This window comes from Anolis carolinensis, chromosome 2 (genome assembly GCF_035594765.1).
Source record: "Anolis carolinensis isolate JA03-04 chromosome 2, rAnoCar3.1.pri, whole genome shotgun sequence".
Classification (NCBI taxonomy): domain Eukaryota; kingdom Metazoa; phylum Chordata; class Lepidosauria; order Squamata; family Dactyloidae; genus Anolis; species Anolis carolinensis.
Window position 1 is genome coordinate 33,210,595 of NC_085842.1, and position 16,803 is coordinate 33,227,397.

General features: G+C 37.6%; 1 protein-coding gene across 2 annotated transcripts in view; it reads left to right on the forward strand.

The window, feature by feature from the left end:
- setd5 (SET domain containing 5) overlaps positions 1-16,803 on the forward strand; it is a 64,359-nt gene that overhangs the window by 9,953 nt on the left and 37,603 nt on the right. The gene's annotated exons all lie outside the window — the stretch shown is intronic.

A 16,803-nucleotide genomic window follows, 5' to 3' on the forward strand; every position in this document is an offset into this window, starting at 1 on the left:
TGCTCAGATCCACAGCTGTTTCTCTAGGCAGCAAGGACTGAACTTTTAACGGATTTAATTTCCAACTATCTTGTTACTGTAAGTTAATTTTATGCAATTCTATCATGATTTGTAGTCAATTTCTTAGTAGCCAATGTTTTTGTAGTCAGTGTTTTCAATACATTGCAATGTTTTGGAGCTAAATTCATAAATACAGTAAATTACTGCATAACGTTACAGTATATAGAACTGCTTTTTCTGTTGATTTGTTGTAAAACACGATGTTTTGGTGCTTAATTTGTAAAATAACACAATTTGACATTTAATAAGCTTTTCCTTAATCCCTCCTGATTATCCAACATTTTCGCTTATCTAACGTTCTGCCAGCCCATTTATGTTGGATGAGACTCTACTGTATTAAGTAGTAGTATTTGTTCTTCTGGGCTTACTGTAGAGATGCAACTGCAATAAAGTGTGAGGGATCTTAGTACTTCAAAGCTTGCTGAAATGGTTTATAAAACTCAAATTGGCTTGTTCATGATTAAAAAAAATTGATTTCTTGCAAGTGTATCATTTTGCTAGAGTGCCTTCAGGTTATAAACCTATGTCTAAAATCTACTAAGGAGTGTAGCTCTCTGCTTTAGCATTTTATAAATCAAACAATTTACATATTAGAAACTTCTAGGTTGACCAAGACAGTTTTAATATTATTTTTCTTGCTATGAATTGAAAGAGTAAATGCCTGACAAGTTACTTGTTACACAGTTTTAGCAAATTGCACAAGAGTAACTAAAAAGGACATCTTCTGTTTGTGTTAGTTCAGTGGTTCCCAACCTGTGGTCCGTGGACCACCAGTTATCCGCAAGAACGGAAATATGGTCTGCGGCCTATGGGGATGTCGGGAGTGGAGAGGCTGACTACCCAAGAAAGGTGTTACAGCAAGCCTCCTGACTGCTGCTTCTCCTCCTCCCTCCCTCTGAGTGGAGCTGTTTCATGTGGCGCCTGGAAGCGGGGGTGCCTTGGTATCTTCGTTTTTAGGCCTGTCCCTGGGGTTATTTGGGGTACTGATTCAGAAAATTGCATTGGATAGACCACATCAGCTTTAGATTATTAAATATGGTTTTCTGTGGGTGAGCAGATGGCGACTACTGGATTGCATATGTTCTGTATCAGAAACTAGAGCTGATGTGGTCTATCTAATGCAGTTTTCTCAATCAGCACCCCAAATAACCAAGTCAAATCTAAAGTTGATCAAAAACCAATTTGTAATCCTTTTGGTACTAATATTGGAGAGTGGTCCCTGATCAAAGTGGTTCCTGGTCAGAGTGGTCCCTGATTAAAAAAAAAAAGTTGGGATCCACTGTGTTAGTTCTTCAGGGTTCATGGAGCTCAAAATGTGTTAACTAGATTCTATTATGACAAAGTTTGTCAGTTGAACACAGACTTAAACATACAAAATTTGGCATGAACAATTCTCTCAGGTATACAGATCAGTCCTGATATACATATCACAAAATAAATCTGCCATTGGCTGAAGAGTTTCCTAATTGATTTACATATATTTTTTACTTTGACGGAACCTTTGGTCCTCCGAATATGTTGTATTTAGAACTTTGAATATTTGATCATTAGTCATATAGGCTGAAATTTCTGAGAGTTAAAAGTCTGAAACATATGGAAGACCTGTACTGTCAAGTTAGAACAAGCTATAAGACACAGTAAGCTATTATCTAAAATTAACCACCAACCCCCTAACCTTTTATTGTCACTTTATCTTGTACAGAATCCTTCCTGTGTTTATATCATAACAACGCACCACCCATGAAACATGATGCAAAAAAAAAAAAGGCCAAGCAGTCTTTGGATTATGACTTTGGGAACCACATATCAAATTACGGTTTTGTGGAAGCGAGAAACCACTGGATGAATGGCATTACATTGCGGCCAATTTGCTATTGACCCTATCCAAAACAGCCAGAATATGATCTGGCTCCCCCCAGTATACACTAGGCACTTCTGTCTATATTGCCATGTCTCACATTGCCCTCCAAACATTATGGCATAGTTCAAAATTCTTAACTTAAATTTTAAGTGAAAGAGAATTTCTTTGTTAAAGGTGACCGGGACACTATGATTAAAGTGAGTTTGGGTCCAATGTGTATTAAGTCTAATCCTAGACTAGACCTCCCCAGGGTTGTGCCCTTTGGATGTGGTGGACTACAATTCCCAATTATGTTGTCTGTCATAGCTGGAAAGCCCCAGCTAGGAAAGGCTGACCTAAACCAACTAACTGGTCTGCAGTATGTACAGCTGCTTTTTAAAAATATGTGCTATAGAATAAATTCAAAATGATTGCCTTTAGTCTTAATTTCGTGGTTTGTTTTTTCATTTTGAAAAGTAGATAATAGAGCTATTGGAGCATATTAGAAAATTTTAAAAAAACCTTCCAGTATTAGAAGTTACCTTCACATTTTTGTGACTACTTGGTAGTACACACCTGGTATGTTAATCTTAAATATGGATTATACGGGTTGTAGTTTGAAGTTTGTATAGTATGTCTTAATACATATTGAAAGCTATAAAATTTATTCCCATAAATGTGCATTTTCATTAATATCTTTTTGATACTTTTGTTCTATTTCTGATATTGTAGCAATTATGATGATTAGGCATGGTGGGCCTCAGTTCCTGCTAGTGAATTTAGGATTTTAAACCCTTAACATTTTGACTTGTGCTGGTTTAGTGAATTGATTTTAATTGATGCCAACCTTGTCTGGACACTTCTTTTGGTGTTAAGACCATCTTATTTCAGATTAGTTTACAGTAAGTCTTTTCCTAATTGACTTAAGTTACGACTGAAATAGGTTTGATAAAACAGAAACAAGCTTTCTCGCAAAGAGATATACTTGCTGAGCTACAACATCAAATTATTTGACAGTTTAAAAAACCAAACTTATTATATTTGCTGAAATGCTACAGCTTTGCAGTTTTAAAAAATGTGGCCTTTTCTGTCAATCTTTTGATAAATGTGGGCTGATTCCTTGCTTTGTCAGCGTTGAATCTGAGTAGCTTCTTTCCTGTTACTATAAGATGGAAACTGTAGTTTACATTCTTTCATATATCTGATGCGTTATTGATTTTGATGATTTTATTCCGTGTACTATATATATGCAGGAAAATTAAGGTGAAGGTAAAATATTATTTGAATGTCTTTATTATAAATAAAACATCACTTGTTTTCAATATAAGTATAAATACTTAGAAAGCATGTATGTGATGCATTCTTTCACTTGCTTATTAACTAGTTCTCTTGATCAATTACTCTTAAGTCTTACTGTGGATGACTTGTCAATATATTAATCCATGGAGGGAATATGACAGTTCATGAAACTATGAAGTTTGCGTTTTGAAAGTGTGCTTTAAGCCGTGCTAGCTGTAACATATGGAGATTGCCAAGGTGAGGGAACTGCTATATAGTAAGAAGCCTTAAAAAGTACTTTGAAACATGTCTTTAGCTGGATCACTTTAATAATGTCCAGTCAAATGGACGATTGCCTAGAAACCTGTCAGTGGCAGATCTGTAGTAACTTGTTTTCAATCTACATTTCTAGTTAATACTGAATACACTATAATTCCCAGCATGTTGTAGTTTTCTTGAAATCTTATGGCATGCTGGGACATACAGGCTTTTCCATTAGGTAATATTAGCCCTACCACACACAATCAAGCCATTGCAAGCCATTATAATCTATAAAACAGGGTTATGAATGATGGATTTTGCTGGATTACGGGTTTTAGCAGCCTTAGCTTGGATAGTGAGGAGTATTGTGCGTTGCTGATCAACAATTTATGGAGAACATGTTTCTCATCCTTGGAGTAGGATCACCGTTATAATGTTTTCATAAGATGTTCTAAGGTGTAGATTTGTTTTGTTTGTTGATGTCATTTTTAGAAAAGTAGACTGTTAAGAGTCTTACGATAACCTAAGTACTAATTTATTACCATATGAAGTTTTGTAACTTTTACTATCAAGTTTGGATTGTGAAGGTGTAGCGTGGAGAAAGAAGACTGCTAGTGATTGATGTAGAAACATCCAGAAAAAGGACAGATTGTACAAACACATGTATATTTTACAGTATATTATCATTTTAGATAATCACAATTTTGCTTCGCTCCTGTGTTTCTCCTTTTAATGTAAGGTTGGATGATGATGATGATGATTATTATTATTATTATTATTGCTTAGTGTTGTATGTTGGCTGTATGATGTCACAGAAATCTGGTCTATGGAGTTTCATTGCTTACATTAAGAAAGACATGGATATTTCATTAAGAATGTCTGAGCTGCAACATTCTGCTTGCTTTCAGAAATTGCATTTTGAAAGCTTACATATATTTGCCTCATTTATATCTGTTGACTATTTCCTACTAACGTAAAACCATAGAATCATAGAGTTGAAAGAGATCACAAGGGCCATCTAGCCTATCTTCTAGTTTATGAATGCTAAATGAGATATCTTTAAGACTCAGTGATCAAAATTGTCCAGAAAGCTAATGTTAGAGAGGTTGTTTTACTCTCTGTCTGATATAAAACTTTGTTGCAGGTAAAATGGTATGTTGACCCACATGGACTGTTCCAGTCACTTCTGGAAGAAATCAAATGTCTAGAAGTTCACTTCTTGTTTTAGAAAATTTACTTTGTAGCCAACACCCCCCTCCCTGTTTTATAAAATAATTATGCATTTTTTCTTCATATCTATTCAGCATTTTTTATTTTGGGGATGTCGAAGTGACTGAGGTCTGTAGAAGTGGTGTTTGTAGCTGTATATGTTGACTGTATGATTCCTGCTACTGCTTTATAATATAACACAACCTACCTCTATGATAAAAACTAACCTGCTTGCCCGAAAGTGTGAGTTAATTCTTTTGCTTTCACTATTACTTAATTATTAATTTGACATTGCTTCATATTATCAATTTTACTGGTCTTTGGCCAGTTGAGCTTAGTTATATGGCTATAATGCAGACCTTTGGTGACAATGATCAGGATGTATCTGGAAGTTAGAGAATTTAAATATTAAATTTAAATCCACGTAAAGGTGCACCACGACTCCCATTCTTCATCATCATATTGATGGACAGCATTGCTTGGGAATTATTAAAATGTTACATTATAACTAAGATGAACAGCAAGAACAAAGGTTAGCATGTAGAACAAATACTGCAGTTTCTCAGGTCCATGACCACTGAAGCCTATTGTAAAATGTATACTCTAGTTTACTGAAGGAGTGGCATATTGATTAGGCTGGTGTGGATTTGGAGAATCATATATAAGATTAGATAAAGATGTGAACTGATAGTGGCAGTCCACTTTTAGATTTTTGTAGAGGCTACCTTTCCTCACTCCCTCTATTGTTTTAATGCAAAGGAGATCATGTTTCTCCTTTTTGTAGAAGCTATCTTTTCGCACTCCCTCTATTGCTTTATTGCAAAGGGGTTGGCTTGGTCAATTACACTCTAAATAAGGAATATATTTTCTTGGCCATTGCTAAGAGTAGCAGGAACCCTTGCACTTTTTCAGGTAAAGTTTTCAAATTTGAATATCTGGATAGTCATGCTATCTTTCTTGCACTCAAACATAAAATAATTTTATTGTTTTCCTAGTCGTGCAAGGCAGAGACAAGCTTTGGTCATGAGTACTTGAATAGGGGACCCCAGTGAAAACTAGGTGTCATAAGCTGCATTTCAGTGGAGGGAACTGGCAAAATTACCCCTGAATTTTCCTTACCTAAGAAAACCCTGTGAAATTTATGAGATCACCATAAGTTAACAAGCAACTTTAAGGTACACACACATTATACTTTTTCAGGGAAGATGTCTCTGAAACCTTGAAATTTGTTTTGTCTGGAGTGGAATGTGCAGGCAATAATCTTTTGACCATGCAACCTCCAACACCCTGAAAACCTGGCATCTTTGTACAGCCTTTGAAGATATTAGGAAGAATATGGATTGTTTGTTGGCTAAAATGAATCTTGGGTAGACTGTAGATAGGACAACAAGAATGAAGCTGTAGGAATCTCAGCTGTGGTCACAATAGCTCACACAGTTCTATGACTCATACTGCTTTTAAGGCAGCTTGTGTGTCTTAAGCTTTTAGAATCTGCCATTGACTTGCTTGGTAAAATTGTAGTTGGTATTCAGCTTCATAGAATCATAGAACTGGCTTGTGTTTTTAGAGTGAATGGCAAAAAAAGATTTCTGTGTTTTCACAGCTTTGGGAAAGTTCAGTGGCCTGTTCAGCTTTGTGGGATTACAGATCTGTGTCTGGAAACAACTTTGGGCAGGTCGGTGCTTGTTGCTGCTTTATATTAAACCAGTTTAAGGACCTGGCCTTCTGCATTCCCACATGTGATGTGCACTATTCTTGCAGTTTTTTTAATTGACTTACCTATATACTTTATGGCTGACCATGCAGTCTGTATAGCTCATAGGATAGAATTCCAGTTATTGAGGATCTGGAGCACTTTCACATAGGTGTCATCTATTTCTATTTTTTTATACCCAATGCAGGTATTTGAGGCAGTATCCATAAACAGGTTTAAATGGTATTATAGTAAGGAGCATAATCATTCACATATATGTACAAGAAGCATAAATTAACAACAGAGGAGCAAGGCTCCATTAATTCCTAAATTTCCTACAGTGAAATTTGTGCTAGTGTTTTGTGTTTGCTACATTAATGGCGTTAAGAATCTCACATGGCCTCAAAATCATATCATTGGGATATTTTCCAATTATCTGTAATTGGGAGTATCTGAATAAGTTAAATGTATCCTGGTACTCTAACTCTACTAGTAGCTATCTCCTAATGTTATTTTTGTTACCCTAACTATCTGCCAGAATATCTTGAATTGTACCAAGATTGTTCAGTTTAAATTCGATTCTGAATACTTTCAGAAAGATTAAAATCCCTAGAAGAAAAGAAAATAGTATCAATTTTAGAGAGGTATGTGAGTGAGTAAGAAAGATTGAGTGAGTAGCCAGCCATACTTTTCCTTGCTGAAATTTCCACTGTTCACCCACCACAAACATTAATGTGCCAGCAGGCTACAAAACATAAAATGATTTTGATCAGAGCGAATAATGATTGTTGCAAACTTTTAGGAGGAAGGAGAGTTAAAATCTGGCTTTTTAATGGAAGAAGGGGCTGAACTTTAAGTATGGAGGAGCCGCCACAGCTCCATAATTGCTGCACTGTGTCGTGTTGCCATGGTTCCCGATTCCTGTGTCTCTGCATGGTTTCCGAGAGTAGGGCCAAAGCAGCCAGTCATAGCAGAGCTTCTGTGTACGTGTTTGGGGAGTTTAGACTTGTTCTGGCAAGGAAGTGAGTAAAGAGCCAGCGCTCAGGGTGTTGGAACAGGAGCTGGGTATTTCCCATCCAAGATTGCACATTTCTGTTTCTTTCCTTCTTCCTCAAATGGATCAAGTTGGGGAATGCAGAGGAGATACGTTTTTTTGTTTTGTTTTCCCTCTTCATCAGTCCCCCGGTCACAAGATGATGACATGCGATGTGGGATTCCTTCTTGTACCAAATGATGGGGTGGGGTAGTTGTGGGGAAGGGAGGCTGCTGCCTTTGGATTGGCTCGGACATGTCTTCCTCAGAAATCTTTGGCTGGCTTGCCATCTGCATAAGCTGTGAATACTTTTCTCTGGCGCAGACCTTGTTCCTCAGGATTGCATCATCTCTGGGAGAGGAGCCAGGTCCGGAGCACTAGTACAAAGATTTGCAAAGCAGATGCAGCCTGTTCTGTCTCTGAAGCATTCCTTCTCCTTCCTGCTCATCCTTCCCACAGGAATCCAGAAAGAGAGCTTGCTCAGAGAGGCTCTCAGTAGGTCAGCTGCCCTTTGGACTCTGAATCCCAGCTGCTTCCTGTACACCTGGCTGATGCAATGTCTGCCTTTGAAATCCCTGCTGGAATTCATTCTGGAGCTGTTCTGTTTGCCTTTTCTGGGAGTGGCCAAGCAGGCAGAGTGTGCCTGTCACATGGTGCCCTTGAATATAAGAAATGTACAGCCAGACGTGCAGATACAGTGATTTTCCCTTTCCAATCCAGAGAACTATTCCTGGTAAATTTTGTTGGGGCCTGTCTTTGCTTGGTGACAGAAACATAGAATGTGCAGTATACTATTCTAGCTTACATTCAGTAATTTGTTCTAGGTTGTGTGAATTGTCCTGAGAATTCGTACATTATTGATGTGAATATGAGTTCTAACCCAGCTAAGACTCCTTTTGTGTTATATTCCTATGACCCAGTGGATTACATTTTTTATTTCAAACCCTTTCTATAATTAAAAAAAGTACTGCTTTGCTGACAGGGTTTTGTAGGGGTTCACACTTTTAAAAAATAAAAATCTAAATACCTGCACTAACTTTTTCTGTGGCAGTCTTTTAATTTCTGCTTTATATGGGTGTGTCCTTTTTTGAATTTCAGTAGTATATCAGGGTACAAGTATTTGGGAGTGTTTTGTTTGATGTTTTGATTCCTGGGCTTTTAATAATGTCAAAAACAGGCAGTTTTACTGCGTGTTCATAAATGCTAACTTGGTCCAAGAGCTTGCCTTTTAAATGGTTCTAGGTTTTGTTACTATTTTGTCCACAATTAAATTTCTAGTATCAAAACTGTCATTTTGATATTAGAGGATTCATGTTTTTGTTAGTTAAATTTCCAATATCAACCATGTTCGTTTAGAACCTTAATAAGAATGTACCTTATATTTCTGCCTGACACATTTTTGTGTCAAAAATGTATAGGAGGTATCTTCTACATTTTGAGAATCCTAGCTTTCATTTTTACATGATTTTATAGTCTTGTGCCAAAAAGCATACAATGAATGATATTAGAAAGGAGGTAGCAAGCAACAACATGATTATTCAACCATCAGAATTCTCAATATGTTAAGGGATACTTTGAGTTTTCCACATCTGATCTGGCAACATGGAACTGAAATATGTAAATCATCAGCAGCCCTCTAGATTGTAATCTTCCAGCTCAGCCTTCAGTTTTTTTTTTCCCTCATATTCTTTACTGGACTTCTTTTTATTTAGATTATTCTACCCTGTTCTTATTTGTTAGTCCTTCCAGATTGTAAACAGATTTTCTTCTTTTATTTAAGCCACTTGCCTCACAGGTAAAGAGGACAGTCTTGTGTCTTCATAGGCTTTTTGTTTGTAAGCCATATGGTACAGAATGCAAGGTCAGAATGATCAGATAAGTATTTTCCGGTCATTGTCTCATTGTTATTGTTTGTGTTCCTTAACACAACATAGCTACAGCTTGAAATTTGACAAGATAAGCAGATCATCTTGCATTTATGAGGTCCCAGTATTTGTCATATAAAAGAAGCTATACCAATGCAATTTCTCTCTATCTGGATGTTCTTTTAGCTTCTGGAAGTAAATAACATACTAAAAAGATCTTCTGGTCAAACATTCCAGAATAGCAAAAGACTTGTACTAATGTACCGGGTATGCTGCTGTGTATATAGGTTGGATAGAAATCAGTTTGATGAATGTAAAGAATTTACCTTTCTTGTGTTAAAACTACAAGAAAGAAGGTGATGTAACTGTAGCATTGGATGATGAATTGTTCTTGATTTTTGTTCTTACCATAGTGTTTTTCACATCTACCATTCTGTATATTTGCATGATTTAAGAGAATAAAGGGACTTCTTCTGTGACATAATGCCTGCCTTTGTACTGTTCCAAAACCACACCAGCTGCTTTGCTGTTATAGGTGATATCAAAAGCTAAGATCTAATGTGCCTGTGCTGGCCTCTTCCTTATGTGTTTCCCTTGTCTCTGAGTGTGGTCTGGGGAAAATGAATCCAGAAATGTTGGCTTCATTTTTCTTGGTATGCATCTAAAAGTACTGGATTCTTCAGATTTTGGTTTTTCATAATTTTACTTTAGTATCACCTACATATGTGTACGTATGACACAATATTTTTTCTCTGCTGCTAAATTATCTGGATTTCTTCATATCTTTTAGCAGAGATTTGTGGTGCTTGAAAAATCCTGTTTTCCTTGCATAACTAAAGACGTGAATGGAAGCTATGGAAACATCCTTCTATAATATGAATTCACCATCTCAGTCATAAGATCAGTAGGAGCATGGGGAAGGTGATGTGAAGAACATTCTATTAGGATCCCACCTTGCTTTTCTAGGGTGGAATTGGATATTTATAGCATTTATAGCATTCCAAAGTTTGCTGAGCATATTTAAGTTGGCGGTATTTATTTTTACATCAGAAATGGAAGAACTGTGCAATCCACCAGGGGTTGGTGAACTGCATTTCCTATCAGCCATAGCCACCATATTCAGTAGTGAGGGGGAATTCTGAGAGTTGCAATTCAGCAACTTCTGGAGGCTTGTGCAGTCCCCGTCATGTTCTACATGAGTCTGTTGGGCTCTCTTTCTTATTTTAATGCATTCCTGCCAGGAAACTGTTCTCTTTGAAACTATTCTGAGGTGTATAACAGATTCTAAATACAGTACATGAAGTTAAAATTCACCTAAGAGCAATTAAGGTTTGACTTCAAAAATATGTTAAAATATGTTAAAAATTCAGAGACCCTGTTTAGCTTCATAATATATCAAATCTTGTTTTTCGTTTGCAGCCAGTGTTTAGATATATCAAATGGAGCAAAGTAGAATTGCTGGTATGGTTTTTCAGATAAAAGTTCTGTATACCTCTTAAATAATGTAAAATCTTAGATTTTAAAGACCATAAATATCAATTGCCCATTTTGAGGGGAGGGGAGACACATAAAGCTACTTGTTTGGAGAGTAATCGAGGAATATTATTGTACTGGCCATAAAGTTAAACCTTCTGTTAGAGCTTGGTTTTCTATACTTTTCTTTAGTGTTTGTTCAGAAGTAGGGAATCTACAGTCTTTCAAATGCTGAAAGGCTCTGTCCAACTCTTTATTATTCCTAAATATCCTGACAGTGATCAGGTGATAGTACTTGTAATCCAGTAACATGTGAAAGCCTATGCATTTATTGCTTGTGGTTTAAGTAAAACAAGATTATAAGAAGAAAGCAAGAGTTCCCACCCAAATATTTCAGTGTTTAATTTTCTATTCACTATTTCTCTTTAATTTATTCACATTTTCCCCCTGTAAAATGACTAATTTATCACCCAAAATGCTCCAGTATTTAGACTGGATTTAACTTATGTCAGTACTACATAAGATTTTGCTAGTAATACATTTTTATCGAAACGTTTGACAAATGCCAGGTGCAGGAGGACTGCATTGCTTCCTTCTCTCCCAGTATTTTGAAGGGATGTGCTGCCCTGCTTTTAAATTTTTTATTTTTTTAAAAAAACAAGCTAAAAAGGGACATAAACTGGTAGTAATTTCTGGTTTACATCCTGTTTTTGAAAACGCCTGTTCTGGAAATAATATGTCTCTGGGCCAAAATCCCAGGGGAATGTGAAGAGGCATTTTGGCCAGGAATTTTCATCCCCAAACGGTTGGCTAGAAGCAAGGGGAATTTCTGGAAAAATAAATGGGAAAATAGTTTAGGAAATAAAGATAGTGGAGGAAATGTGCACATGTCAAGTGGACTGAAAAGCTTGGATGGGAAAGACAAAGCTTTGAGAAGAAATTGAGGGGGAAATGCAGGGGAAAATAGTGCACACAGCCAAGGTTGGGGGTGGACAACTTCAGAGGCAGTGGAGAACAATTTCACTCCTGAGCATGTCAATGCAATGGGCTGTATTGAAATGAAAATAGTCCCCAGACCTCCTTGAGAAAATTCTATGTGGTATTTTGTCACCAGACCCTCTCAAAATGCCTGAAATATAGCGGTTTTGCTCCCCCATCTTGAAAGCATCTACATGCTTAAAAATCTGTAAAAAAAACACCCCAGAATAGACTAAAATAAAACTGAAAGTGATTGATGTTCTTCTGATTTATATTTTGATGATTTTTAGCTGACATTAGGTTGTTTTAGTAGGTGTTTAAGCTCAGTGTGGGCTTGGGTGGGTTGGGGAACAAAATCACTTGCACTTTGTTGTGGTTTTGAGTTGTTGGGAGGCTTGAATGAAAAAAATCATGAAATATTTCTTTAAAAGGCTTTTAGAAAGCTGTGGGAGGGATGTCAGGGGCTATTCTTTAAGGGTCCATGGGACTATTTTTTAAGAGCTGTTTTTGGTGTATCCCTGTCACATGATCTTGGGTAGCAGTGATTTGAAATGGTACACATAAGGAAGTTTTAGAATCTGAAACCAATGCAATTGGGAGTCAAGAAGGCAGAATGCGCTCACCAAAATGAAAAATGTATTAATTGCCATTGTTAAACAGAGGCTGGATGGCTCTTTGTTGGGAGTGCTTACATTGGGTTTTCTTGCATTGCAAAATGGGATTGGACTGGACAGCCCTTGGAATCTTTTCCAATTCTATGATTTAATATCTCACTAAGCTTATTCTAAACAAAAGCTGAACAGGCCAGTCAGACAACATGAGGATACTTCAGGTTCAACATGTAACAGACAGGCTCTACTACTCCTGTTTTTTGGATTTCAAACCCAGGCAGCTGCATGGGATCTGAACTATTTCCTTGATTATTTTCAGAGACCAGTGCCCAGATCCAAAGATGACCAGTAGATTCCTGCCAATTCTATCACTTCATTAATTTAGATAGAAACACTAGGTAGCAACCTGCTCTTATGTTTCCATAATCTTATTTCCTTTAAAGGACATCAGAGTTGTTGATACTGCAGTGGATGACTGTGGTCCTTGTGCCTTCTGTTTATGTTCACTGATTTTGTTCTTGACTGCTGGTCTTCACTGTTATATTTTGTTCCTAAGGAGAGGGAGGGGTGCCCCTGGTGGCGCCTCAGATAACCGTAACTCGGTTAACCGGTGCTCTACTGTGGTAGGGTACAAATGCCTACATAAGAAACATAAATTGTTTCTAGTTTCATATCTTGCCATCATACACATGTTGGAAGCTCCAATTGTAATTTGGTTGGAACAATATTTACTCTATAAGGGTCCGTTAGTTCTGTTAATGCATGCCGTAGGATATTATTTAATACTGTGTTGTCTCTGTAACAAATGGTGGGTAACTTACTACCGGAAACTGAAGTGTAACATGTGAATTGAACAGTGGTTTGCGCTGTTTTCAAGAATCTTGATAAACATCAGGTACCAGAATGCCTTTCCCCGATATGAAACTTTGGTGTCCCTGGAGTTCATTTTTCTGTTTGAGAAGAATCTGTCTGTTTTGAGCATGACAGTACAAGCTGGAAATGGATGTCTGAGGGTTTCCGTCCATTTAAGTTTCACTGACATAATTCCTTTCTTACATGTAATTTGAATGTATCCTTTGCAATGTTAAATGAAAACATAGGAAACCTTCTGTAGATTGACAAAATACTTATTTTTACATGTTAGTTTGTTTCTCTCTAAGGGTCAATCCCAATTTTGTCCCCCTCCCTCCCTCCCTCCCTCCGACACATATTTGATTGGCAGTGTAGTTTTCTAAGGGCATATGCCCTTTTCTGTCTTTAAAAGACTGATGGAGGTTATCACCATTGTTGTGCATTAAACATTTCTAACAATGTTAGATGCTTTGTATTGGATTCATTATGTAGGCCAGGGAGAATTTTAATGGCTGGGCATCCTTCTGTTGCCCTGTCTGAGGCTCAAACTAGGCTGCTGACCCTGCCCCCTTCTTTTTGAGAATTCAGAGACATAGCTCATGAGATTCAAGAGAAAAGGATTAAGCCCCCACAGAGCAATCCTTTTGGTTTAAACCCAGCCTAGTCCAGCAGAGGGGGCACCCAGCTTCATTGTCTTATTGTTTTTATAGACAAAACGTTCCAGCCGGCTCTTCACTTAGCCCCTAAAGTCTCAGCCGCATCAGTCAGATGGGAGTGAAGAATAAAGAAAGATGTTTGAAACAAAGATTGCACTGTTCCATTGCTCTTGCATCTTGAATGCAGAAGCAGCTTAAAATTTGATAGTTGTAGACTTGGTTTACAGATGAAGCATTTGCCTTTTTAACCTATTTGGGCCATTTGGATGAAATGCACCACTAAGAGCCAATTGCTGTTGTCATTGTGTTTGGAACAGCTATCCCAGATCTATCCATCAAACCACCTAAATGTTCTCGCTATACCCCTGTTCACACACTTACATAACCTGATTTTATGGTATGTGTGAGGCTTTCTGCTGAATGTGAGCTGGACTATTTCAACAGCCTCAGCTATTTCCAGGATGAGCTCTACAGAACACTCAGAAATTGTGTGTGTTACTCCTTAATCATGCTCTGTTTGTTGTCTTTTCTGTTGTCTCTCTTTTGAGTGAGAGCACAAGTTACTTTGGTGTTGGGCACAATGCCGAACACCCTTTTGGTGCTTCAAGTTTAAACAGTAGTAATATTTGTAGAGAGGAAAGTTGTCTAGTATGGACTCGTTACTATTATAGAAATTCCTTCTGGGAGACATCCAGAATTTGAGTGGATTTTTAAAGGGGAAGCCTTGGTGTCCTTTCTAATTTTCTGTGAATCTGGCTTGTAGTTACTGCACTAAAATGGCAGATTTTTCTGCTGTTGTGTGGCTACAACAAGCTAGAATCAGTGATGGCAAAAGCCACATTAGGTTGTTTACCAGACTGAATGAGATTTTTGGGATTTTCATGCCTTTATCTGAATGCCTTAGCAGATTTTTTCTCAGAAAGTGAATGCACTACAGATTGGATGCTAACATAATAGTGAAAATGTTCATACAAGTGGTAGGCTTTAAAGAACCCTGCAGTCACAGTCACTTATGACATGTATATGTGTGTGCACGCACACACATCCTCACCCCACCAGCGTCTGAGTTACATTATTCCTTTGCCAAAATGTGCAGGCCATGAAACATAGCCCCTGAACCTGAGTGTTCCTTTTATGGCTACAGACAGCTCTTTTGACTGTGCAGGAAAATCCTGAAGAGAAATCCCAGCCCCTCCCTGCAATGTGATGTGAGTCCTATTACTCCGCCTTCTCTCAGAGGAGAACAGGGAAGGCATTTTCTGGCAGACCTATCAGAGAAGTAGTGTGATGTCTGACGTGTCTTGCTTGCTCAGAGATGGGAATTGAAGTTCCGTGCCTTTGCCGTTTATTGTCGCCTAATAGTTACTATAAAACCTGAGGGGGGGGGGTTTTAAGCACAAAAAGCTATATTAGAGCTAGAAGAAAATGCAAACATCCTCTCCCTCTCCTTCTCCCAAACAATTTTTTTTCTCTTCCCCCCAAATTACCTCATCTCTCCATATGAGTAGTTTGTGAAGATAGTGATGTTCTGAAAAGCTTAGAGGTGGTGTGGGCAGCAACTGTTCCCAGTTCTATGCAGAGGGATTTTTTAATTTCAGGAGTGATTTGAGAAACTGCAAGTCGCTTCTGGTGTGAGAGAACTGGCTGTTGTCAAGGATGTTGCCAGGGGATGCCCAGATGTTTTGATATTTTACCATCCTTGTGGGAGGCTTCTCTCATGTCCCTGCATATTGTTAATTTGCAGTACGTATAGCATGAAGAAAGAACCATTGGTTTGGCAAAAAAAAAAAAATCTGGTGAGGTATGACAGTGTCCCTTTTAAAGAAACAGTGCTTACTGGTAAGCTTTTCCCACTCCTCTCTTCCATGATCTCCTACCAGAGCAGTTGAGAGGGTTGAGATCACACAGTTATTCCCTAAGAACAGAGCTTCTTGGCCAAACAATACTCCCTCTGGTTGAAAGGCTTCTGAACTCTGGAGATAAACACAAATAGACTTATTCACAGTATATCATCATCATCATCATATTTATTTCTAGCCTGTCGTTTTCCTAGATTGGGACTAATCGTGACTTTGTTAAAGCATATTAAAAATAGACACGATACACAAATTAAAACACGATTAAACAATAAAAAGAAAACATGTTGAAACATAGATTATGAAAACACACACATCAACACAAGAATTGGCAGTATCCAGTGCATTGTGTAGTCAGACACAAAATGTCTGTTGGAATAGAAAAGCCTTTACTTGTCTGTGAAAAGAGTAGGGAGATTTCTGGTCTAACTTCTCTGGGAAGGGAGTTCCGGAGCATGAAGGCAACCACCGTGAAAACTCTCTCCTGTGTTCCTACCAGGTTCTCCTGTGAGGGTGATGGGATGGAGAAAAGAGCCTCGTGCCTCCTTTCTTACGTGTGCTGCTTTTTTCTTATTTTGTCTTTATTCTAGAACAGTTTTCACTTAATGTTATACACTGTATTAGAAATGCCACTAAATAATATGTCAGATCTGACTAGTGTATGTGTTTAAATAAGTGTTTTCTTAGAAAAATGCAAAAAAAAGTGAGAGCCACTCCTTTGATAGCTGCTTCTTTATGTTTTTCTAAGTAATTATTTAAAAGGGAGTGTTACATTTGGCTGTATCAATGTGGTACATAAAATTAGTATTCTGTCATCAATTTATGAATATGAATGGAAGCCTAACTGTGGCTGCTTAGTATTCCCTTTAGTTTGCAACCCTCTGTCTTGGTCTGTTTCTCTTTTAACGCTTGAGACACACGCCTTTACTTTTCTTCATATCTCATCTTTGTCCCAAGTTATGGAAAAATCAGGAATTCTATCACTCTGTTCTTTACTTCTGTGAAAGTTCAGTGACTGATTTGGGGCAATATAGTTGTCAAATGTAAAATAAATAAATCACCTCTGTACTGCTGTCTGGTTTGAAGTTGTTTACCTTTCTCCAACACCATCACACCAGCTGTTCTGAGCTGCGTCTAT